At 38.9% G+C, this 27,407-nt stretch overlaps 1 protein-coding gene across 2 annotated transcripts in view; it reads left to right on the forward strand.

The window, feature by feature from the left end:
• The window catches only part of epha6 (eph receptor A6), a 175,690-nt gene that overhangs the window by 51,357 nt on the left and 96,926 nt on the right, over positions 1-27,407 (forward strand). The window lies entirely within an intron of this gene.

Genomic DNA, 27,407 nt, shown 5'->3' on the forward strand with positions numbered 1-27,407 from the left:
AGGAGTGGCCGGCTGACCAAAATTACCCCAAGAGCGCAGCGATGACTCATACAAGAGGTCACAAAAGACCCCACAACAACATCCAAAGAACTGAAGGCCTCACTTGCCTCAGTTAAGGTCAGTGTTCATGACTCCACCATAAGAAAGAGGCTGGGCAAAAATGGCCTGCATGGCAGAGTTCCCAGACGAAAACTGCTGCTGAGCAAAAAGAACATAAAGGCTTGTCTCAGTTTTGCCAGAAAACATCTTGATGATCCCCAAGACTTTTAGGAAAATACTCTATGGACTGACGAGACAAAAATTACTTTTTGGAAGTTGTGTGTCCCATTATGTCTGGCGTAAAAGTAACACAGCCTTTCAGAAAAAGAGCATCATACCAACAGTAAAATATGGTGGTGGTAGTGTGGTGGTCTGGGGCTGTTTTGCTGCTTCAGGACCTGGAAGACTTGCTGTGATAAATGGAACCATGAATCCTGCTGTCTGCCAAAAAAATCCTGAAGGACAATGTCCGGCCATCTGTTCGTGACCTCAAGCTGAAGCGAACTTGGGTTCTGCAGCAGGGCAATGATCCAAAATACACCAGCAAGTCCACTTCTGAATGGCTGAAGAAAAACAAAATGAAGACTTTGGAGTGGCCTAGTCAAAGTCCTGACCTCAATCCTATTGAGATGCTGTGGCATGACCTTAAAAAGGCAGTTCATGCTCGAAAACCCTCCAATGTGGCTGAATTACAACAATTCTGCAAAGATGAGTGGGCCAAAATTCCTCCACAGTGCTGTAACAGACTCATTGCAAGTTATTGCAAACGCTTGATTGCAGTTGTTGCTGCTAAGGGTAGCCCAACCAGTTATTAGGTTTAGGGGGCAAGCCCTTTTTCACACAGGGCCATGTGGGTTTTGTTTTCCCTTCATAATAAAAACCTTCATTTAAAAACTGCATGTTCTGTTTACTTGTGTTATCTTTGATTAATATTTAAATTTGTTTGATGATCTGAAACATTAAAGTGTGACAAACATGCAAAAAAATAAAAAATCAAGAAGGGGGCAAACAGTTTTTCACACCACTGTATGTATATATGTAAACCCTACAGTCAAAAGTTTGGGGTCGCAAGACTTTTAAATATTTTTGAAAGAATTCTCTTATGCTCATCAAGCCTGCATTTTTTTTTAATCAAAAATAATATTGCAATTTAAAATAACTGTTTTCTATTTGAATATTTTTTTAAATGTAATTTTATCACAAATCTGTTGTTACAGCCATTTCTCCAGTCTTTAGTGTCCTTGATCATTAAATCATTCTAACATGCTGATTTGGTGCTCATGTAACATTAACAAATAGATTAATATTTCTGTGAAATTGTGATACATTTTGTTTCGGGATTCTTTGATGAGAAAGTTAAAAAGAACAAAATTTATTTTAAATAGAAATCTTTCGAAACCTTTAGAAACATTTCCTGTCATATTTTTAACTGAGCCTAATCTTTTAAATGATAGTATAAATATTATATATATATATATATATATATATATATATATATATATATATATATATATATATATATATATATATATATATATATATACAAGTGCTTGCAGTGCAGCCTTATAGATTATAAAGGGGCTGATTAACTTTGACATGCCACTCGTGTTCAGTATGGATGTGGTGTAACTGTGGGTTGTCAATGATCATCAAGCAACATAGCAACTTGTCACGTTATTATAGAATTCAGCTGATGTGGTCACAGGTGTGCATATCTGCTTGCAACAGCTTTTAACGTGACTCAATCAGAAGAAATGCAGTGTATTACTGTGTTGAGACTTTTGGTCTTAAAGGGTTAGTTCACCCAAAAATGAAAATTCTGTAATTATTTACTGACCCTCAAGCTGTTCCAAACCTGTATGATTTTCTTTCTTCTGCTGAACACAAAAGAAGATATTTTGAAGAATGCTGGTAACCAAACAGTTGATGGGCCCCATTGATTTCCCTAGTATTTTTTCTTTCCCTTACTATGGAAGTCATGTCAAGTCACCTTAAGTTATATAGCACTTTATACAACAAAGATTGTTTCAAAGCAGCTTTACAGTGGTCATTGGGGTCCATCAACTGTTTGATTACCGACATTCTTCAAAATATCTTCTTTTGTATTATAGTTCATACAGGTTTTGAACAACTTGAGAGTGAGCAAATGATGACAGACTTTTCATTTTTGGGTGAACTATCCCTTTTCTAGTCTTATTATAGCCTAGCCACTGTTTTTGCTCTGATTGACTTTTTATTCACTTGTTATGAATAATTTCACATTTTGATCAGTGTCAATCAAGGTCAAATCAATCAATCAATCAATTAATCAATTAATTAATAATATTAATAATAATTAATTAATACAGTATGTATGTTATATAATATAAAGTATAATATGTTTTGAAAAATAACTGTCACATATAATGAGTGTTTTTCCAAGACTGATAATATATAACACTGGGACGTTTCACTGTTTTATCTCTCAGCTTGCCTGTGTTTTCGGTGTTTAATTCATATCAGGGTATGTGAGCTGATTTTGCCAGGGGCCAGGAGCAAATGCAGTGTCTATTTTCTCTGGCTTCAGATTCACTCAGAAACGGGAGTAAAAAGCGGAATGCTCAAAGCTTGATACTTTACCTTTTTCCCCCCCTTGCAACTGCATGATGGAGAACAAGTAAGAACTAATAGGCCAGATTTTGTCTGAAATGGGTGCCACTCGATATCAGCTCCTGTATAGTTGTGTGAAAAGCAACATCAAAGTGATATTCTGTACAACAGCACTTGCTGGTGGGACATTGCTTAAATAAACAGTTAACAAGGTATAAAATTACTAAGATTTTGGTCATACCACCCACTCCTACTTCATTTTTGATTGACTGAGAAAAGCCCCATTCCTGACAGTAGATGAAAGTAGATGAGAGAATCCTGCTGTGATCCAATGATGCAAGTACACCTCCTGTATGGAAAGAGGAAGGGACAGCCATGATAGAGACATCAGTGATTGACCCGGTTCATGCTGCTGCAGCCTGTGGGGAGGTTTTCTGTACATGTGAGAGAATAGGAGATGGCAACAGCAGTCAGAGGCATCATTACATTCCCTTCATTATCATACAGTAACAGAGCATTTCAACCATTCTCCAAGTGCTTTAAAGATTCTGTAGTGTGAAAGGCACTCGTTTTCACGCTTTTTCTCAGGATTTGCAAGATGCACCAGATGAAGTACCACTCTTAAGATAGCATGCTGTCTGCGATATGATTTAGACTTAGTGAGTACATCAAAAGCAAAGCTCTGCTGTCACAGGGCCGTTCAGTGCATCTCTACAAACTGCCTCCTCCCATTTCCTGCCACCTCTGTCTCTTTTTCCTTTTTGCACATTATCTAAGCAGATCACTCCTCAGATTAAGGCTGCAATCGCACTGGCACCTGTCAAAGCCCTAATCAAATCCCCAGCGTCAGGGCGGCTCCTGCTGCAAAGTGAATCCATAATCAGCTCTCCCCTGCCCATCAGAGACCAGTTTCTCAGCATGGTGTTTGTGTGTGTGTGTGTGTGTGTGTGTGTGTGTGTGTGTGTGTGTGTGTGTGTGTGTGTGTGTGTGTGTGTGTGTGTTTGTGATCTATGAGGACACAAATTTGTATAATGACATGGGTGTTACACTGGTATTACAACGTAAACATGAAATATGAGGGCATTTCATGAGTCCTCATTTAAAATAGCTTTAAAAACATACTAAACAATATTTGATTAAAAATGTAAAAATGCAGAAGGTTTTCTGTGATGGGTAGGTTTAGGGGTAGAAGTGGTGTAGGGGGATATAATGTACAATTTGTACAGTATAAAAACCATTACGCCTATGAAATGTCCTCACTAAGATAGCAAAACAAACCTGTGTGTGTGTGTGTGTGTGTGTGTGTGTGTGTGTGTGTGTGTGTGTGTGTGTGTGTGTGTGTGTGTGTGTGTGTGTGTGTGTGTGTGTGTGTGTGTGTGTGTGTGTGTGTGTGTGTGTGTGTGTGTGTGTGTGTGTGTGTGTGTGTGTGTGTCAGGGACAGAAGCAAAAGAATAGAGAGGCAGATGAATTCCCGTACTTTCAGAGTATCTACCAAATTCAATGAAAAACTTCTAAACTGTTGGTGATGTTTGATCTTAAGGGATCCAGCTGTGTCAGTTCGAGGTTGGCATTGTATATTCTTGACCAATAATGTACTAATAACCATAATGAAAAAAAAAAAAAAAAAGTTCTTGAGTATTTTTTAACATTAGGGATGCAATGATTTTACAATTTTGGCCAATATTGATAAGCTGCTAATTATTTTTTGTTATGACTGCTAAAGGTGCAGGGCCACATTACCAATAAAAGGTCCATTGTCAATAGTATATAGCAATGCATAGGCACTGCTCACAGTGAGCTCACTTTAACGTCGTCAAGTCAAGTCACCTTTATTTATATAGCGCTTTTTACAATGCAGATTATGTCAAAGCAGCTTTACAATGATAACTGGTATATCATTTTGGCTGCACAGCAGCTCTTAAAGAAAACGGTTTCAATGCAGGCAGATCAAAGCACTGTTGAAAACCTTTTAAACCAAGCAACTTTCTTTTTGGCGAATAGATCAACTTGAACTCAATGCAAAATATTACAATTCTATATTATTTTATGTAAATAAATTAAAAATAAGACCGCAAAATCAGATAAAAATTTTAATAAGATGTTACAAGTGAATTTAAATATTGCAACATTAAAACATATGAAAAATATATTCATATATGGACACTAGTGTCACAGGTTGTTGCAGGCAGACAGAAGAAGACATTTAATGACAGAAGAAGACACCAGCATTTAATGACAATAATCCAAGGCAGGGCAACACACTAAATGTAAGGGTGACCACACAAACGCTGAATGAACAGGAGGATGGTGATGAACTAAAAGATGAACAGCTGTGATGAGTACTGTTAATGTCCATGGTAACAGATGAGTGGCAGGAAACTCAAACAAAGGAACACATGATATGAATGAACAACAAACTAAAAGTCCATGAAAACTAAGAAAAACTGAACGTGACTGTGACAAATAGGAACTTCATTTTGAGATTTGCTAAACATTACATTTAAAGATTACACCCCCCTCCAGCAAAGCATGACCTCCATAACGGAACAACTAAGGTGTGGAGAGAGTTTTGGAGGTGGACGAGGAGATGGCGAAGAGATGGTGAGAGGCTGAAGTGACGGAATGATGGCAGGACGTGTTCCTGAGGCACAGATGTAGGATGCCTGGTGGCGCAGACTTAGAGCTCACTAGTGCCGACAGCCCACGGTGGAGTTGAGGAGGGGAGGAGCCAAGAAGGTGTAGCCGTGACTCATGGCATCTAGGGGATGACCAACGGAGACTAGGCAGATGGATCCATAGGTGCAGATGGAGATCCGATGGACTCAACCGGCATTGCTGGCTCTGGAGATCTTGGCGATGCCGTGGTGATGAACATCAGCGGTGAAGCCAGAGTAACCAAGGGCTGAGGTTGAGCCAGTGTGACTGAGGACAGAAGCGACACCAAGGGGAAGGAGGAACTTTCTGCAGCTGTAGGGGTGGAGGGTCGGAGCGCAGCAGATGGCCCGTGCAGAATTAGAGTGACGATAGACCAAGGGGGAGCCGGGGAAGAGGGAACCCAGTGAAGCTGCTAGGCTGAAGGTCTAGCAACTAAGGGAGGTGTGGCGGGGGTTTTGGAGATGGACGAGGTGATGGCAAAGTGATGGTGAGAGGTTAAAGTGACAGAATGGTGATGGGAGGATGTCGGATGTAAAATGTAGGATGCCAGGTGGTGCAGACCCAGAGCTCACTAGTGCCAACAGCCCACGATGGAGTCAAGGAGGGCATCTGTGGGACAACCAACAGAGACGGATCCATAGACACAGACAAAGAGGCGATGGATTCAAGCGACATCGCTGGCTCTGGAGATCTTGGCAATGCCGCGATGACGAGCATCAGAAGTGGAGACAGAGTACCCAAGGGCTGAGGTGGAGCCAGAGTGACTGAGGACAGAGGCAACAACGAGGAGAAGAAGGAGCTTTCTGAAGCTGTGGGGGTGGAGGGACGGAGCGCAGCAGATGGCCCGTAAGTCTGTGTGGAAGCAGAGTGACGATAGACCAAGGGAACCAGTGGGACGAGGGAACCCAGTGATGCCGCTAGTCTGAGGTTCTCCTGTGGAGCCGAAGGTTGGAGGAGACAGGGCAGGGCCGACAAGTCGACAGGCCGCGATGGAGCAAAGAGGTCGAAGGCGGGTTGATGGTAATTCACCCCGATTCAGAAAAGTGTCTTCAGGGTTTCTTTACTGGTTACATTTTATTTTACAGTGCCGTAGTTAGATTGTAATTACTCTAATAAGTACTGAGTACTATTAATTAACTACATGTACTTACTGTAGAGTTATAGTTAGGGTTTGGTTTGGTTTAGGGTTAGATATGCATCATTTACTGTTATTACTATAGTAAGTGTAACTACGGCACTGTAAAATAAAGTGTTACCTCGTTATTAAATCTAACGATGACCAGACAAACACTGAGTGAACAGGAGGAACTAAAAGACGAACAGCTGTGATGATTAGTGTTAGAGTCCATGATAACAGATGAGTGGCGGGAAACTCACACAAAGATGATATTCATAAATTATATAAATGACAACAAACTAAAAGTCCATGAAAACTAAGACAAACTAAACGTGACTGTGACAACTAGGAACTTCATTTTGAGATTATTTGCTAAATATTACATTTAATGTTGTTAAATTAGTAGTGCTAAAGGTGAGCTTTAAATAAACATTAGACAATGGCAAAGGTAGTCTATGTGAAAGTAGTAAAATAGCATGCACAATTAAATATCCAATATCAAATGATAGCAATAAAAACACATTAAAACAAATCCAGTATTGGTTGATAAGCAATATGGTGATGATGTACTGTGCATCCCTATTAAAAAGCTATTTTTAACCACAAGAAACAACTTTCTTAGTAGCTCTTAAAAACTCGGTTCTCTGCCACCTTTCTGAATTTGTTTGCTCTTCAGCTCTCTTGGCATTATGGGACATCAGAAGTGTTCACTGTTTGCACACTTCAGAATGCCAGCAGATGCAGTACGTCATCCTTGAATTGCTTGCCTAATGTATCATGAATGATTTTTACATTCTACTCATTTGACATTTGCCTGGAGAGAATGTCTGTTGCTGAGCTAATGCTCTAGGGCGCCTCCCACTGCTGTGGCACTTTAGAATCTCACTGCCCGCTGCTAGCCTGTGTTTCGCAGCTCTGCTATATTAGAGATTGTAGCCATAAGGGTTTAAAAAGCTTATCACGTTCTCTTTTTGTGTTGCTCTTTTTGCCAAGCAAGTTGTTCAACTTAAAAGCCTAGAGATAAGTCAATAGTTCCATTGTACATTTCTAATCTCTTAAAGATGAAGTGTGACATTTTTTTTAATGCTAAAATACTTAATCCTGTCACGGTTTAATGTACAGAGACAACTAGCCATTTTTTGGGTGTATTGCTAAAGGGTTTGTGTTTTTTCGACTCTTTCAGAACACTGTCCTCTCTGTTAAAGCAATACAACACTTCAGCTTCTGGTTCAGCCATTGACATTTGGCAGTTTGGCAAATGGGATACAGGGTGAAAAGGATGGTATAGGAGTGTTTTTTAATGCCAAGTTTAGAATGGGATACTGGCACATTGCACTGTAAATTGTTTTCTATTTTTAAGTATTTTAAATACTCTAATATGCAGTATGCATTTACAGTAAAACATTTCAGAAGCTATATTGTGCTATTATTGTCACATGACATACATTGTTGTAACTCACAACATATAATTTTTAATTCAATGAGTGTAGTCCAATTGTCATCTTGGAGATAAGTATCATTATTTTGGATTTAATTGTGTTAAAAAAAAAAAAGGTTTTATTCTTGGTAGATTGATCAAATAATGAGAGATGGGAAGAGTTGATATTATTTTGCATTGTATTGTGGAATACAATATTCCTCACAGTGCCCATATTTTTTAATGAGGCTAGTTATCTTATCATTTGAGTGTGTGGCATACCTTGATCATAACATGAGGTTCTCTTATTCATTTTGCACCAGTAAATCAAGAATTGTCTGTTCCATATAAATTTATCTTTTAGACAGCCTGTCACTTTTTTCTGTCTTTATTTTTCTGTAGAGATTTTGCATCTATACAATATGTCAAATTTTTCACATTATTCTCTATTCAGGATGTGCAATTATCCAAAATGTGTGTACACATATTATGTCTGGGAAATGTAATAACCAGCTTTTCGATTTATATGTTTTGATATGGATGATGGAAAACACAAGCTGAGCTGATTTTTAAGCCCGCAAAAGGTGCTTTGTCCTCAAAGCCTGTTGTTTACTTGGGCCTTGGAAGGAGCTTTCTTCAGTCTTGATCCTAATCAGCGCTGACTGCAACCGGAAAGCAAGGCAAATATTATTTTATCTGTATTGCATTAATACATTGGTGTCTTGTAACTATCTTTATCCACACCTCTGATCATAAACACTAGGTTCCTTTGGCATCTCTCTCTCTCTCTCCCTCTCTCTCTCTCTCTTTCTTTCTCTTTAATTCTGCCAGGCGTCACCTACATGCACCAGTTTTTTTATTAATATTTTTTATCCGTTATATCAACACTTGTCTGCTGACGTGTTCTGATTGTCTACTGTGTTGCATCAATGCTCTGTTCTGCCAGCTCTGAGGGATTGTTGGAAAGGTACATACTGAATGTGTGTTCTGACTTTAAGTTTACTTTGCCCCGGGACTGGAGGAGGCAAGACTGAGACATTGAACCAATCAATTAAATGCCAGATAGCTTATTTAAATTCAGCTGCAAAGCATTAGCATCTCAGCATTTCTCTTATTACCACGTGTGGCAAAGTTAAGCTAATGTGGCAGGCGACTTTTTAAGACATTTCAGATTGACATTTGACAAGAAATGCTTTTGCATTGACACAAAGATGCACGCTTGAAGAAACACATTTGATCATATCTTCAGCAGATGAAACAAAAGCCATCAATCTCTTATTTCCTGTTTATTAGGATTCAGTGGTGTTCTGCCGCTCAAGCATGCCATGGTTTACCTAGAACAAACAAATGTAAGGATTTTTTCATTTGTGTCAACAGCCTCAACACAGTTTTTTTTTATTTATTTTTTTGCAAGATTTTGTTCTATATTTGAACACTCCAAATAAACCATCTCAGAGTTTAGTTTACTTTAAAACTATGATGTGGTTTGCTTATAATGTATAAAGTTCTGCATGTTTACTTGACATTGCCTGATTTCAAATTTCAGACCTACTAAAGTAGAACAAACACAGTTTTCTTTTACTGGTGTACTTTGACGCTGCGTTAGTAGCAGAAGCTATGAGAATACCTTCTGGTGTGACAATTGTCTGAAGCCCATACAGTATCATATTAGCAGATAAACCTAGCAAAACCTACTGCAGCATCACTTTACTAACACCTTTTACGGACATGATCTTGCATTTTGGATAGACTTTTGTTCTTTTCTCATGATACTCAGCCACTCACATCAAGTGGTCTTCGCTGCTCAGAGCAGATACGATGGCATTCCATAAGTGTGTGGCTATGAGTTCTCGTTTATTATGACCGAGGACAAACATAATAAGTGTGTTAAGTGTTGTGGTTTCAGTCATGCTCAAGCCACACTTACTCATGGGTGCTTTGTTCTAGACAAATCGGCTCTTACCTGTGTTGTTTGCTCTGCAGCCATTGAGCCAGCGCATGGGCTTGCATCCTGTGGATCTGATGTTAAACTTTAAGCTATGGAGATTGTGTCTACAAATTTCTCTCTTTCGCGTTCTACTTATCATCTATCTCCGGTGGAGTTTGCACTTTAGGATGTCCAGGTTCAGAAGCTCGTGAAACAGTCTCTTTTGGATTTGATGATATGTTGTCCACTGCCACGTCTGACTCTTAGAAGTTCACTGCTGGCCAGACTGTCGAGCTTTCCCCAAGTGAATTTAAAGTGCACCTATTATGGCATTTGAAAGGTTCCTATTTGTGTTTTAGGAGTCCCTAACAACATCTTTACAAGTATGCAAGGTCAAAAAACACTTTCATTGTCTTATAATATCCATTTATTTTTACCTTATTTGCTCAAAGACTCCCAAACGATTAATTTTTCCAAACCCCTCCTTTGCGTTACACTAATCTGCAGTGATTGGTCAGATGACTTCTGCTGGTTAACACAGTGTACAGTATACAGTGCTTGCATCATTTACATTGTATTATAATTATGATGGTGCTCTGCTCTGTTCTTAAAGTAAAGACTCAGAGAGGAAATAAGTTGTTTTGTGTTTATGTTAGCGAACCTAGCCCACAACTCGGTAGTAAACACACAAACAGTCATGGTATATGCGTTAGCCCAACGCAGAAACATATTGATAAAGCACTGCAGTGGTACACCAATGTATTGCTCTATTCTTTATCATAACTCCAAGTAATAACAATGACAAACTGTGACGAGCAGGGCGGGCGAGAGCCGTGAGGGAACGGCGCGAGGCCGGTGACGCGAGTGATAATAAGCGTCACCTGCGAGGCGTGCCGGCCTCGAGTCTCTCACGGAGGAGCTCCGGAGGCATAAAAGGAGGAGCGACATCAGTGAAGGACGAAAGAGGACCAGGCCTGGACTTTATTTTATGTTTTATTATGTTTGTGTGGCCGGCAGATGTCCGCGAGGGTCTGCCGGCATTACTTTCGTTTTGTTCTTTGTTTATTTTGAATTAAAGTTTTGTTGAATGTTCGCCGGTTCCTGCCTCCTTCTTCCCATATTTACGAACCTCGTTACATTGGTGCCGAAACCCGGGAGGAAGGAGGGACATGCTGTCGGAGAGCCCTCGCTGTTGAGGGGGATCGCGGTGCTGCGGAGTTCGGGCAGCGCGGGAGTGTGAAGACCGTGAGAGGCTGCCCGAGGCGGTGGTGCTGGAGCCTAGTGACAGGTGGGACGGAGAGCTCGAGGCCGTGCCCCTGGGATGAGGTGGGGTGGCTGCCGTCCTGGACCTGGAGGGAGCGGAGGAGTCGCCGCCGTCTGCCGTGGGCCGGAGCCTGCTGCCGTCCGCCATGAAGGGGAGGAGCAGGGGACGGGGGACTCGCTGCCGTTTGCCCTCATTCGGAGGAGCCATCGCCGGCCGCCAGGAGGCGGTCGAGGATCGGGCCGTCCACCGAGCGTCCAGTGCCACCGCATGGCACCGTGAAGAAGAGCCTCTTGGCAGGCTGAGGACCGAGCGGCAGTGTGTCTGGGAGCCGGACCCAGAATTTTTTTTTCTCTTTCTTTTTCCTCTCTCCCCTCTCTCGTCCTGTCGCTCCCCTTGCTTCCGTCTCCTTTCTCTCGTCTCGTCTGTCCTTACCCCCAGGTGCTGCGGCCGGCGAGACAGGCCCCGGGGGGGAGTAAAGCGCAGTCGCGGAGGTACCCCCCGGCCTGCGAGGGGCGTTGGGGGTATGTGACGAGCAGGGCGGGCGAGAGCCGTGAGGGAACGGCGCGAGGCCGGTGACGCGAGTGATAATAAGCGTCACCTGCGAGCCGTGCGGGCCTCGAGTCTCTCACGGAGGAGCTCCAGAGGCATAAAAGGAGGAGCGACATCAGTGAAGGACGAGAGAGGACCAGGCCTGGACTTTATTTTATGTTTTATTATGTTTGTGTGGCCGGCAGACGTCCGCGAGGGTCTGCCGGCATTACTTTCGTTTTGTTCTTTGTTTATTTTGAATTAAAGTTTTGTTGAATGTTCGCCGGTTCCCGCCTCCTTCTTCCCATATTTACAACCTCGTTACACAAACATTTGACATATTTCTAGACAATTGCGAGTGAACACATATTGCTGTTAACTGGTTAGCCTGAGACCTACAAGCTGTACACGACAGACACAACTAAATACGTATTGTGCATGCTACAGAGAACATAACAGCAACAATTATTAATCATACTTACAGGTTGTAATTCGGAGGAGGAAGAAGCTGGTCCAAATAAACTGGGTACTGACCCATTCTTCAATAACAACTGACTTGCGAATCCCTCATTGAACACATTTAGGTTGAAGAAGCATTCGTCAGTAAAATGACGGGAACACAGGACAAGGTTCGGGCTAAACTGCTGTGTATCGTTGTAAAGATGAACTTTAACCACCGATTCTTCACGTATTGGCAGTGTTTGAGGGGTTTCACGTTTTCCCTGGTTTCTGAGCACGCAATAAGTGGGTGGGCAATATGCTAATGTTTTGTCCTTTGACATCACAACAAAATGGCTGGGGATTTGTTTTACAAATGACTTTTAATTGACTCAGAGTCGACGCTTACTTTTGAGAGACAATAACTTTATATATAGTGCACTTTCGGAATTAACTTTGCAGGATGTTTTCATTCACTTAAAGCTATGTTACACACTACATGAAAGGTAATTTTCAAAAAACTATTATAGGGGCACTTTAACGTGTCTCCTCACAGGCCTCCAGACACTGTTCAGCCAGTTCCACTTTGCCATACTCTTGTCTTCAGGCCACAGGGTACTCATCTAGGTTTATGTGTTTGCGATGCTCTACAGACAATAAGTGGTTCATCAGGTAGGGTCCCTTGCATCTGTTCAAATCTTATATTTTCTGAAGATATGATAAGATAATTCGGAGATGATAAGATATTCAGAGATATGCTCTCAGGCAGTCACATCTAGGGTGGTTTAGATGATCGCCTGTCTAAAGTTCGACTTAGTGTAGCATTTGATGCACCTCGCAAATGACTTGGCAGCATATCAATCTGGTTTCTGAAAAACATACAGTTCACTCATTTCAGTGGAGTGTTAATCACACTATTTGGAGATCAGGAAGCTCCAATTTTAAGTCAGGAAATATGTTTCCTTCTGGAAAAAGGAGAGGTGAGTCCCTCCTTCCCATACTGAATTCAGATTTACAGCCAGTATTTTTATTTATTTTTTTGTGCTGAAAAAGGAAAGAGGGTTACGTCCTATCCTGAACTCTGCATTCAGGAAGTGCAGTTTCAAGATGCTCAAATACCGAGGAGGGATGCATACTAGCGCAGATGCAGATTAGTGTGGTGCATTCTGCTTTGGTCGCAAAACAAGATTTTGTCCTTAAGAGCAGTTAATTTCCGAGGGAGTCTGAATCATGGAGTGGACCATCTTTTGAGACATGGGCTGAGGCCCTGGGAGCAGAGGTTGAACAATCAGTTCGGCAACCTAATGGAAAAGTTTGGCCGATCAGAGCTGGTTCACTATAGTTGCATCCCAAATGACGCACTATACACTATGTACTTATGCACTATGTAATCGTCCATGTAGTGTACTGTATGAATTTTATACATTTATTTTGTCATTAAACATCGGAGTCTGATCCCCCTTCCCCCTCCGCAACATATTTAAAGCTGCTACAGCTGAGTGCGTGAAGTGTTCAACATTCCACACTTTGTTTTTTTGTTAATTTAGTGCATCATCCGGTATTTAAAGTGCACACTTTCATGCATGCTTATTGTAGCTTAGGGTCTTCTGAATCCATTGATACCAAATACATGGTGGTTCATCATCATTACATATGGTTTATAAGCCGAAATGTAAAAATAGAGAAAACGGACCAAAAAGGGCTTAGTCCCCTAAGGGTTAATGTAACGTCAATTATGCCATGTTTAGTGTCTATGGATTCGTATCATGAAGATTTAAATGCTTGTGTATATGAGATGGTGGTACCTATGCAATAGGGCTGTGAATCTTTGGGTAGACAGCGAACTGATTCGAATCACGATTCATAGGTGTTCAATTCGATTTAAGAACGAATTTTGAAAATTCAGAATGATTTGTTTCTAAACGATTCACATTAAAATTCAATGCAATTTGATTAATTCGATTCTGAATTTTTTATGCATTCATAGGATTATTGAAATGTATTCCCCAATGTGTCTTAGTCAGGGTGCAAATTACACAGCGGCCTTCAGGAGGTCAGAGAGTAAGGGCAAAAAAACAACATTTTGTCTGTCAGGTATGATGACGGAAGAAGCGAGGACTCAATTGCAGGAATGAATGAGCTTTTATTGAATAGAAAATAAATCAAAATCAAAAAGGGCAGGGCAGGAGACAAACACACAAGAGACAAACACACAAGAGACAAACACACGGAGCATGAATTTCTGAATCCTGACACAAAACCGAAACCAAACTAGATCGAAGTGCTAGATCCGAACACCACGCCCCGCACACAAGATAACTCACAAGGACAGAAGAGCATACAGCCCGAGCGAACTCTGAACCGCACATTCAACATGACAAGATGAGACAAGACAATAGCAGTGTCAGAGCTCTGTCAAAAAGTCAAGAAATTAACTAGACAGAAGTGACAGAACCGTGACATTTGTCCATGGTTAATGTAAGTTCATGTTAGTTCTTAATGATGCTACATAACTTTATTTTAATAGCCTAAAAATTGGAATTTGTAGAAATTTGCATTAGCCAAAATCTTGAAAGGCTTTAAAAGTGTTGTTAATTCATGTTAACTTTAGTGCCGGACAGTGTTAGTGGCTACAAAACCTTATTAAAGTGTTCCAGGTACATTAAAGGGTTAGTTTACCCAAAAATTAAAATTCTGTCATTTATTACTCACCCTCATGGCGTAAGACCCTTGTTAATCTTCGGAACGCAAATTAAGATATTTTTGTTGAAATCTGATGGCTCTGTGAGGCCTGCATAGGGAGCAATGACATTTCCTCTCTCAAGATCCATAAAGGTACTAAAAACATATTTAAATCAGTTCATGTGAGTACAGTGGCTCAATATTAATATTATACAGCAACGAGGATATTTTTGGTGCGCCAAAAAAAATAAATAGTGATGGCCGATTTCGAAACAATGCTTCAGGAAGCTTTGGAGCATTATGAATCAGCGTGTTGACTCAGCGGTTCAGAGTGCCAAAGTCACGTGATTTCAGCAGTTTTACACGCGATCCGAATCATGATTTGACACGGAAAAATCATAACATAGCTTCCTGATGCAGTGTTTTGAAATTGGCCATCACTAAATAAGTCGTTATTTTGTTTTGTTTTTTGACGCACCAAGAATATCCGCTTTGCTGTTCAGTGAGTGAGCCATTTCAAGGTGAACCACTCTGCTTGTCACACAAGTGAAAATTACTCCATACCTTTTTACTTGACTTCTACCTCTTTTTGTCCAAAGGTCCAAAGTAGTCAACGCCAACATTGCTGAAAAGTGGAAGATCAGCTCGTAGTCTTTCCTTTGGTAAATCTGCCATCTTTTGCTCTCCATTTTTTCCACTTACACGCTTGCACACCACACATTTAGAAAGAACTTTGCGGGCTGCAGAACTGGCATTTATAATCCAATATGTCTTTCTGAGGTGTGAGAGAACATGGTTTCTGCCGACATGTCTAAGTTGTTCGTGTATGTGTTGAAGGATAAGTGTGGAGATGTGAAGATCTTTTGGAAGTATCATTGATCGCTTTGACTCCTCAGGCATTGTAGACTTGTCCAATCTTCCTCCAACCCTTAAAACTCCATCATCCATCACAGGATCTAGCTTGTACAGGCTGCTGAATCTATTCAAGCGCTTTCCAAAAAGTGATGCCTTTTCAATTCTTGACATTTCCTCTGAATACCTCTGTTTCTGGCAAAACTCAACAATGGCCTTTTCTGATTTCAAGAGATCATCCAGGGGTATGGATTGTCCTCCAATTGATGTCTTGAATGCTTTAATTTCACCACATACCTTTTTTTTTGTTTTTTTGTTTTTGGCTCTGAGTGTCCTTATTCACGTAGGTTGCCTGTATTTCTTTTCTTTTTGCACTGAGCAAGTGAAGGATGTTCTTGAACTTCAAGAACCATGCTACTGCCATCTTCAGCTTTGTCCAACTTGAGAAGTAGTTAAGCAGTTGGCTGGTAGGATTTCCCTTGTCTTTAATGACAGTACTATACACAATGGTGTTCCTTTTAACTTCAAGATCATCTAGCGAGAGAGACATGGGGAACATGGACTCTTTAGGCCATTCCTCTTCTTTCTTCCATAGAAAGTCTGGTCCATGGATCCACTCCTTGCACATCACAAATGTGCTGGCACTCACCTCTCTTGATGCTAGGTCATCAGGGTTCTGCTTTGTTCTGATGAATTTCCATTGTGTTACATCTGTGTTTTCTCTAATAGCAGCGATCCTATTAGCTACAAATGTGCAGAATCTTGCATTCTCATTTGCAACATATTTTAGCACTGACTGGCTATCAGTCAAAAACGTTGAGTTTTTCAGATCTAGCACTAATGCCTTCCTTACCAGGATGTCCACTCTGACTGCTAGCACTGCGACTGTAAGTTCTAGATGTGGAAATGTGACTTGCTTTAGTGGGGCCACTCTGGCTTTCCCTAACATGAAAGACTCATGTACAGTGATCATATCATCGGTCAGTCTCAAATAACTCACTTTGCTGTATCCTTGTTCACTGGCATCAGAGAAATGATTAAGCTCTGCTTGCTTCAATGTTCCAAAACCAGTTGGTTTTACACAACGTGCCACTCTGAAATCTTGTATCTCATCAAGATCCTTTATCCACTTTGTCCACTTATCTGCTGCAGCCTGTGGTATTTCCTCATCCTCCTACAGAGGTCTTGGAGAAGTAATTTGGCAGGAAGAGTAAAGGGACTCAAAAATCCAAGTGGATCATATATGGAACTCACAACTGATAGTAATGCTGCGTTCCAGGCAGGTTTTTGAGCCTGTAAGTCACGATTTCAAATCACGACTCACAACTTTGTAGCGTTCCAGGAAAGTCATGCCAAACTGCGTAAAAGTGTAAACAAACCAACATGGCGGACCATACGGGGCTTATGCTCATTAACACTCTGAGGTCTGAAAACGCGCCGGCGCGTTTTGCAGGATTTTTTTCCACATTGCAGCAAAACAGACTTAAGAATTATTTCCATCGCCAAAGGTATTTACTCCTTGCTTATTTGAGGGAAACAGAGGAGGAAAACGGCGCATAAGGCAAGAGATGCTGTTATACCTTTTATTTTACCGTGCACTTGCATAAACACCGCATCCGTAGGGGCTGCCATTGTTGTTTCGCGGGCTATGTGACGTCAGAACCCGTAACTGGGAGTACATCGATCTAGTACGAGTTCACAGGTGGGAAGTCATGGGTTTGACTGCTGTTCCGGTGCACTTTCACGGGTAGAAGGTTGGAAAAACAGGGGTTACGGGTTGCCTGGAACGCGGCATAAGTTTCTTTGGGTGTGGGATCTGCACTTAACAGTGATGTTGACTTAAACACATCATTCTCCTCGCACCACAACAACCCAAGAGTTCTTTCAGTGGGAAGGCTTTCCCTGTCAAGATCCAATTCCTTTACATTCAGAGCTATGTCTTCCTTTGGAATGTGCACAAGAACAGTGCGACTGTTACTCACCCACTTTGTGAGGTGGAATCCTCCTGTTTTACAGAGAGATGTAAGGTCTTTTACCAGCTCTACTGCTTCCTGCTCTTTGGCTGTTTGCCTTAGAGCAAAGTTAGCACAACTGGGGGATGAGACTGCCCCAAATAGATGTGCCACCATTCTATGTTCCACAGCAGGCATACTGACATCGCCACCTGGTCACCAGAGGAATCGCAAGAAGTCAACATTTGATCTTGACACTCTGACCTGGTGGAACATTGCTTTGATATCTGTCATAACTGCTACAGGCTCTTGGAAAAATCTGGTGAGGACATTGAAAAGTGTGCTGGTCAAATCTCTCTGGAGGCTTTCAAATGAACAGCAACCTCATTCATGTCTTTTTGAGCTGAGCTTGGGGATTGTTCTTGAATCGACTCATCCATTTTGTCTCAAACAAGAAAATCTCCTCTTTCCAACGACAAACTTTTCAAATTTCCTTTGATTCCTCTTTAAAATCACATTAAGACCTTTGAACACTTCCATCAAATGAATCCTTTTATCCACAGTTTTCAGCAAACTTGAAAGTCTTTCCAATAACATTCAAATTTAGCTCAGCACTTTGTGTCCACAAGCACATACATCTTTGAGAAGTTTCCTTTGTTTGCAGCTTCCAGCGCCATGTGGTCTCAAACAGTCCATCCATTCCTGTTCAATCTTAAGGATAATCCTGACATTTTGTAGCGGCAAAACAAGCTTCAAATTTCCAATGGTGTCCCTTATTTCTTGGCCACTGTGAGAGGTGATGGTGCAATAATTCTGACGCGTGCAAAGTAGCATGAATAGATCCAAAGAGGCTTGTTGATGTTTCAAAACAATAACTGAAGTTTATTAAATCAAAAATAAAGATGCATTGTAGCATAAAACAAACAAACAACTCCAAGGTGACATTTAAGGCTTTCTCCATGTGTATGGTCAAAAAACTGTGTGCTCTTGCTCCAGCAGCCCCATCCTGTCAGGGGTGGCATATCCTTGTAAACATTTTCCTCACCTATAGAGGACAACCACTCAAAGAAATAAACAATTAACAATACAACAACAAAAATTATATTTAAATTAGGGCTGTCAATCGATTAAAAATTTGTATCTAATTAATTACATACTCTGTGATTAATTAATCTAAATTAATCGCATACATAATTTTTGCTGTGGAAGTATTAAATATTTAAATTCAAATGAATCAATGCAGGGTTTTTCCTGGGTCAAAAATGGTCTTTGGTGGTGACAGACATGGCCATCCACACAAACAGTAAAAAGTCCCCTACCCACATAATCTGCGAGCCCAATGCTGACAATAAAGTACCCGTCACTCTCACTGTAATTCTTTATTGCCCTCTTTGCAAAAAAAAAAAAAAAAAGGGATTTTATAGCTTTGTAAGAGAAGATGCTTTTTTGCTAAACCTGAAAAATATTAAAAAGTAGTATTTAGAAGTTATATTAACTAATAATATAATTTTCTACCATATACAATTGAATGCACCTAGCTATCAACAACTTGCTTTGTTCTGGTTTCACCTCACTCCAGTCTAAACTAACTGATTTTATAGGTAGGCCTAATGTACTACACATTGTCATTTAAATAACCTGAAAATTATTAGTAAAATTATTAAGTCTAATTTTACTAACCACTGTTGCTAAATGGGGTAAGCACACTTATGTTCTCATTTCAGAGTTGTTCGAGTAAATGATTCATTATAGACCGTGTGGACAGATCAGTTGTTGTCATGATTCATTCAAATGAATCTGTTCAAATGAGTCATTAGGTCACGAATTGGACATTAGTGGACGTTGACGCCTTGCGTGCGAAACGCGACTGTTATTAGGATATCGCTAAAGATTTGTCAACACAGAAAACACTTCACCACTGGATAGGATTATCTTTTTGTTTACTGAAAGTGTGGTTTATGTCAGCTGCACGTGCAGGGCGCCTGTCAGAGAAGATGAGGTGACGTTCTTTTGAGCACTATTCACACCCAGCGGTTATTCAGGAAAAACATTCTCCGAATGCGCCTCGTGAAACATGGATTCGGTCTTACGAACTTTTAGCATTGTGTCAGTTTATTTAGATATTATGTGTGAGGTAGAGAGAGTGCAAAGACGGTGCTTACTTTCTCGCGCGCACGAGGGAGGAGCTCTGCTCGTTCTGTCCGTCAGCGCAGCAGTCATCTCCCTCCTTCATTTTACAGTCGAATAGTGGCTGGAACGGCTCCAGGTTCAAAGGTCAATGCGGAATGGATTAATCTGCGTTATTTTTTTTTATGCGTTATTTTTTCTCAGATTAATTAATCGAAATGAACGCGTTATTTTGACAGCCCTAATTTAAATTAACAAATTGATAACAATCATTTATCCTTTTATACATATGACTGATTTGTTTGTATGTATGTATGTGTTTGTTAGTTTAGTTATGTGTTCTTGATTTAGTTAATAAAACTTGCACAATACATATTTGGTTCTGACTCTCTCTGTCTGCAATAGATTGCCTCCTAAATGATCAGATCTGCTCTGTAAATGCTAAGAAAGAATTTTTTTTTCTGTGGCCATGAAAAATACCATTCTCTTAGTATTAATTAATAATCAATACTGAGTGTTCTCAGGATAAACTGATGTATTTTACATTAAAATTACAATTAATACATCAAGTTAATCTGATTAACTGATTCAAATATTTATAATTGACCATAATTAATAATCATAATGAGTTATGGATAATTATTAATATTCCCCCTTTGAGTTAATTCTCTACAAAGTTGACCATACAAGCCAGCAGCGTAAATCTGACCAGTTGTTTGTCTGCTTCAATGGCAAAGGTTTTAATCCTATGAAGCAGTGGGTGAAGCAGATGATGTATCGAAGGCTTATGAGGTGTATCGCTTGACTTCGCCTTTAGCATTTGCGCACACAAGAAGTGTTGCGTCATCATAGGTTTGGCCAAAGGAGTAGCCTATCATTGGAAGACATTTGTGTGGTGGCAGGCACACTTTTACCAGACATTTTATCTTTATGTCGGCTTGACTCCTCTGTTTGAAATGATGTTTGTTAGTCTGTGCAAGTTTGTTCTCATGGGCTGTTTAATTGGCAGCTATGGCATAATGGTATAGCGCTCCCATAGCATCAGCTACTGGCACAGTGTCAATGTATATGGGTGGTGAGGTTATTGCATGTTTCTTCAGTTTCATGTACACTGAACTATTTTGTGTATTTGAATTGGTAATTAAAATTGGAATATAAAAATGGCTGGAAAATAAAAATGGCTGGTATAAAACTGTGCAAAAAGTTAATTTTAGAACTGTTTTAATGTATTATAAGGAAAAAATATCCATCTTTTTTTTTTTTTTTTTTTTTTTTTTAGAAATTAAAACAAACAAACAAACAAACAAACAAACAAACCCAACATTTGGTTCCAAATTATCACCTACCGAATAATTGATTAATTTGCAACTCTGTTACCCATTCTGGCATAGGTTTGTTTGTTGTTTGCATATTTATTTATTTGTTTGTTTGTTTGTTTGTTTGTTTATTATCAAAATTTTCTAAATTTGTCAATTTAATTTGTTAATTTAGATTTTTATTTAATGTTAATTACTAGAAAATAACAAAATCTCACAATTCTGAGTTTAAACTGATTTTAGACATTCAGGCATTTTGTCTGATATCACTGAGAGCATTCCGAACCCCCGCTACAAGGTGTCTCTATGCTTTGAGGTGACATTAATTTCTAGTGCAGACAATGCAGAGTGGTTCCAGTTCACTGCCTAGTGGGTCCAGTGCTGGAATTACTGCAGGAATGTTTTAATGCTTTACATGTAACAGTGCAATAAAGTGCATATAAAATGAATGAAACTAAACCAGCTCCTATAATATTTATTTGAATTAAAAAACAAACAAACAAAAAAACAACAAACAAACAAACAAACAAAAAAACATTCATTTAGTTTGGTCCCTTTATTGTGATGTACCAGATTCCTGGAAAGTGCCACTGAACAGAACAACAAAGACATCCGACTGTTTGGAAAGATATCAATCCATTTGTTTTCAATATGGACTTCAGTATTGTTGTGTTCCAGTTAAGTTGCAGTTATAACTGGCCCCATTTCTGCATCTCGGCATGCAGCTACCAGCTAATTACAGTCATTTGTTAGATTCACAGCTAATTTACCTCTTTCTTTCTTTCTCTCCCTCTAACTTTCTTCCTCTGCCAGTCTGTCTCTGTCTCTCTTTCCCTCATTGTGCATTTTAATTAAACCATCTGCTAAATAAAGCCATTCCTGGCATTCAAGCACACAAGCTTGACCCTAAGCGCTCTAAATCCTTTCAGCAGAAGCAAGCTATCGCTGACAGTTTTTTTTTTTCTTCTTCTTCTTTTTTTTCTGGTATAGTTTTCACAGCATCAAATGTTCTGTACCTCCCCTCTGTGTGAGGTCACTGAGGCTAAAGACACAATGATGAATTGTACAAAATACACTTAATTAAGTTTGCCACAGTCATCTGGGGCTGCTTTATTTTTATACAGTAATTGTGTTTTGTTTTGTTTTCATTGCATTTCTTTACACTTTCTTTTTCTTTCTCTTTTTGCAGACCTCAGTCAGACCTCCTACTGAATTATGGACACTATTCCATATTATACAGCAGAACAGAAGCAAAACAGAAACTTTAAACTTTCTGTCCTTTTACAGTTTTTCCCCCAATTATACAGACAATTCAGAATCTTTCCAACTCCTGTCACTCAGAGACAAGCTTAAGAGTTACAGACCTCCTTTATTTGTTCTTTTTGTCCCCCTTGCTGTTTTTTTCTCTTCTTCTCTATTACTGAAACAGCAGATGAGTGGACACTCGCACAGCAGGAGATGCATAGTGTTTCTCTCCTTTCCTTCCACTTTTCTTTTTGCTTAGTCATATCAGGCACATGAAGCTTCAAACGCTGCTCAGAATCTGAAGGTGGGGGCGCTTTTTTTCCAAAATATTCTTCTAAACTTTTTTCTTTGTTTAAGTAGTGCAGCCAAGGTGAAGGGGAATGAGGAAAAGCGTACCATTTTAGTAAGTGCCATCACTCTAGAGATCTGCAACAGACAGTATTTCAGGTTATAGAGAATAAAACAAAAAAACTCACATCAATATTCTGGGAATTTTGTATCCACATTGTGCCAGTGTACAGTGAAAAAACCTACCATAGAACTGATTGTGCCAAATGCAATGTAGACATTTTACTGCCTTGTCTTTATAGGATGAAGTGATCTTTATTAAAGCTGTCATCTTCAAACATAAAACTATAAAATATTGCAAGAGAGGACATAGAACTTCACTAACCATAGTGACAGTTATTCCCTGCACTGTAAAACCCGATAAGTTGCGGTAACTCAAACCATTTGAGGAAACTAATTGCTTCAAACCATTTAAGTTTTAAAACTAATATGTATAAGTACTCTAAACTCATATGCATTGAGTTAAGTTTACTTAAATTTTAGAGTTGGTTTAGTCAATCATAAGAGTAAAGTCAACTTAAAGATTTTAAGTTTATTCCACTCATTCAGTTTGAGTTCAGGTAACAAATCTAACTAAGTCTTAACAACTATCGTTACTTAAATGGTTTTAGGAAACAGATTGCGGCAAATGGTTTAAGTTAATCCAACTCAAAGTAATTAAGTTATGTAAGACTAAGCAAAACTTAACATTGGCACAAAATTATGACAGAACAAGAGGGTATTCTTAAATATTTATTGAAAAACAACAGTTACTTCACAAAATGTTCAAGCATAAAATAATTGGGCTGTCAAGTCAAAAATATAACTTTAAAACAATCTTAGATTATTTCCCTCCAAGTATAAGACTGCACAAACAAGGAAATATGTATGTTTAAAAATTTTAATTTTAAAATTGTAAAAGTTTGTAAAATTAAAATAATAATATAAAATAACTATGTTCTAACACCACCAGAAACAGAGTAGATAATTTTTATGTAAGAAAGGTAATTCAACAGTACTTTCTGTACGAACTAAGTGTACTCCAAAGGCAGTGCACTGACTTGGCAGACATCACCTCATCTTCAAAGACAATCAAGATATCCAATGGGTTAAAAGGTAAAAAGTTCCCTCTTCCTCCTCAACAGCAATGATGGAGAGTGTTGTCTTCTGCACCTGGTCAAGCTCCTTTTTCTAAAAAAAAATAAATAAAAATAATGTGTTAGTGTATGTCACCACACATAAAAACAACCCTTGTCGGAGCAGACACCATATTTAAATTTTCATAAATGAAAATAACATTGTGAAGGTTTTGGAGTATTGTTTACTCAATAGGGTGTGCTTATTTAAAACCCTGTAGTACTTTAATTTTCACAACATGTCTTCCAGAGTTGTTTGAATGTTCATTTTTATTAATAAAAATTTAATTTGGCATCAACCTAAAGTTATTAATTTATTACACTAAAGAAAAGTGGTGCTTAAAAGGTTAGTTCACCCAAAAATGAAAATTCTGTCATGTATTACTCACCCTCATGCCGTTCCAAACCCGTAAGACCTTCTTCCATCTTCAGAACATAAATTAAGGTATTTTTCATAAAATCTGATGGCTCAGTGAGGCCTGCATCGCCAGCAAGATATTGAACACTTTCAGATGTCTAAAAAGCTACTAAAAACATATTTAAAACAGTTCATGACTACAGTGGTCCAACCTTAATATTATAAAGCGATGAGAATACTTTTTGTAAGCCAAAAAACAAAATGACTTTATTCAACAATATCTATTGATGGTCGATTTCAAAACACTGCTTAATGAAGCTTTACGAATCTTGTTTCGTATCAGTGGTTTGGAGCGACTATCAAACTGCCAAAGTCACATGAACCATTGACATTTCAAAACACTTGATGTAACAAAGCCTCGTTTACTGAAATCAGTGACTTCGGTGCTCTGAACCTCTGATTCGAAACAAAAGATTCGTAAAACTTTGAAGATTCATGAAGCAGTGTTTTGAAATCGGCAATCATTAGATATTGTTGAAAAGTCGTTATTTTGTTTTTTTGGTGCACAAAGTATTCTAGCCACTTTATAATATTAAGGTTGAACCACTGTAGTCACATGAACTGTTTTAAATGTTTTTAGTAGCTTTCTGGGCATTAAAAGTGTTCAATATCTTGCTGGCGATGCAGGCCTTACTAACATCTGATTTCATCAAAAACATCTTAATTTGTGTTCTGAAGATGAACAAAGGTCTTACAGGTGTGGAACAACATGAGGGAGAGTAATTAATGGTAGAATTTTCATTTTTGGGTGAACTAACCCTTTAAAAGGATAGTTCAGCTTCAAGAGGAACATAAAAACATAGTTACCCACACCATGCATTTATGCTCATGTCAGCAAAAAGCTTAAAATGTTGCTAAGTAAATATAATGTTGTTTTGACCTACCTTGTGTCTTAAAAACATTGGTAGACTCTTCTTTACAGATAGTATGACCCGCCAGATCATAGTTCGAATGACATCAAAGCCAAAAAATGCAGCCCTTAAAAACAAAACAAAAAATTAGTTTAACTCACAATTAAACAACATTTATGGTTTATTTTTATGATTCATGATAAGACAATTTTAAATCACTGCAACCTAGGATTAGCAATTGACACCTTTATACAAACCCAAGTCAACTTCAGGATAAGTGCCAGTGGAAAATAACACAAAAGATAATTTGTCTATCCATATTAATAAAGTCAGCTATAACCAGAACTTAAGACATAACCAGTATTCTTCTGAAGCAATACAACATGACAAGACAGACTGAAATTTAAGTTGTTATTCACTCTGCCAGTACAGAAAATGGTGACAATACATTATCAAACATCATTGGTCCTTGGAGGTCACGATGCCATTCATGTGGTGTGCAAGAACCAATATAGCTTGATGTTAGTTGAGGTTTGTATTATTTTTTGTGTGGGCTGTGTATGCATTGATCAATATGTTTAGATTTAAATTTCATTATAATAAGTTGCAAAAACAAATATTGTATTGCTTCAGTATACTTACCATTTGTGCTGCAATACATTTCTGGTCATCATTACATACATTTGCAAAAATGGCAATTTAAAAATTTAAATTGAAGAAAGGTGTATTTAACATGTTCATAACGTGACAATTTGCATTTCGTACCATACTAAAGCCCATCGATTTGTTCAATGTGAATTATACTTACTCATATTATTGTAGCCATGTTGATATCACACCACCTTTCAACGTCTTTGCTCTGAAAAGATTAATTTCAAAAGCATGACAACAAATTGTTATTATGAGTTTCACATTAGAAAACGTGAAGAGCAAATAACAGTCTTAAATGTTAACTAACGTTAGCAAAACAGCCATCATAAACGACCCTCGAGCCTCTGTTCACCGGGGCTTCGACTTGCTTTAGTAAACTGAATTAGCATTACAAGGATATATTATATGAAACTTACGAAGCGGGTCATAAATAAATATTAACAATAAGTTTAAAGGTTGTAATATATGGAATGGGTGGGTTTACATTACCTGTTGCTGTACGTTAGTTTCTGTGGCGCCGCGCGCGCGAGGGATGTGAAAGAAGGTCTGCCAACCATCTCAAAATATAAAAGTCGCATTATCTGAGTCAGACTGTGAAAAAGCACAAAAAATATTTCTTAATTTACCACAGACAACCTGTGGGGTACAAAAACACAGCATTTCACCTGCCGTCGAAACTAACGTTGGCTGGCGGCCTGGCGCCTCGACTGTTAGCTAGCAAACGTTAAACAAATTGGTGTTACTGAGCTGGTTAATCTTCAATTAAATAGGTACAATAATAAAACTGAAAACGTTCAAAAAGTGCCACAAATATGAATAAAGTAGTTAGAAATGCTTACCTGTTCTTTTTCTTGACCGTTGCGTCAGCCCGTCCTCCTGCTGCGACTGAAGGAGGGAAAATGGCGCCGGCGCGATTTTTGTTGCCTATAAACGTACTTGGATAATACTTTGACATGAATAAAATTACTTTAAGGCTTAATGTAGGTGTGTAGGCTTAATATTAAACAGATCAATGTATTTATTATTGTTTGTGTGTTTATTTGATAGCTTTTAGTTATTTAGTTATTTAGTTATTTATAGACGACGTAAGATACCAGATTAAATTAATTTCTGTAACTTAAACCATTAAAGTTAAAATAACATAGTGACTTATTTAGTTTGAGTTCTACTTAATAAAATACGTTTTTGAGTTCACATCACAAAATTTGTTAAGTTGAATTAACTTTTTTAAAGTTTTAAGTAAAATGAACTTATTTCATTTAGTGAATTCCACAGTTAGGTTTTAGGGAATACCAACCATTGGAACAAATTGAGAGTGAGTAAATGATGATAGAATTTTCATTTTTGGGTGAACTATCCTTTTAAGACTAAATGCAATATGTTGCATCCCATATATTGACAGATCCGATTTCTTTATGTTTACTTACATTTTACAGACATAACTGACTGTGTCTACTTTGACACTCACCAAGACAGCTATTTTGACATCTTTTATGTGTATTTGTCCATTCAAGTGCAAGACGTGCTCTCTGTGTGCACGCTAATGGATGAATCACCATGCTATGTTTCAGACTGTACGTGTCGCAACTGTTCAAAACAGTGAATCTAATCACTAAACAGGTAACAAGTTCACTTCAAGATGTGATGTCGATGTGTTTTGCTGTAAACAAATATGTGAGTAGCGCTGTGTGGCAGAATTTTGAACATCTCTGCACTTGTGCGACCCTCTTTATTCTTAATTGTGTTTTGCAACTAACGTCAACATTCGCTTAATATACAATGGTAATACATTAACAATGTGCCGCCCCCCTGCATGTCAAAATTTAAATTTTGGAGTGGCCAATCAGATGTCAGTGGAGTCCAGTGCCACCCTGGA

Source organism: Chanodichthys erythropterus, chromosome 12, assembly GCF_024489055.1.
Source record: "Chanodichthys erythropterus isolate Z2021 chromosome 12, ASM2448905v1, whole genome shotgun sequence".
NCBI classification, from domain to species: Eukaryota; Metazoa; Chordata; class Actinopteri; order Cypriniformes; family Xenocyprididae; genus Chanodichthys; species Chanodichthys erythropterus.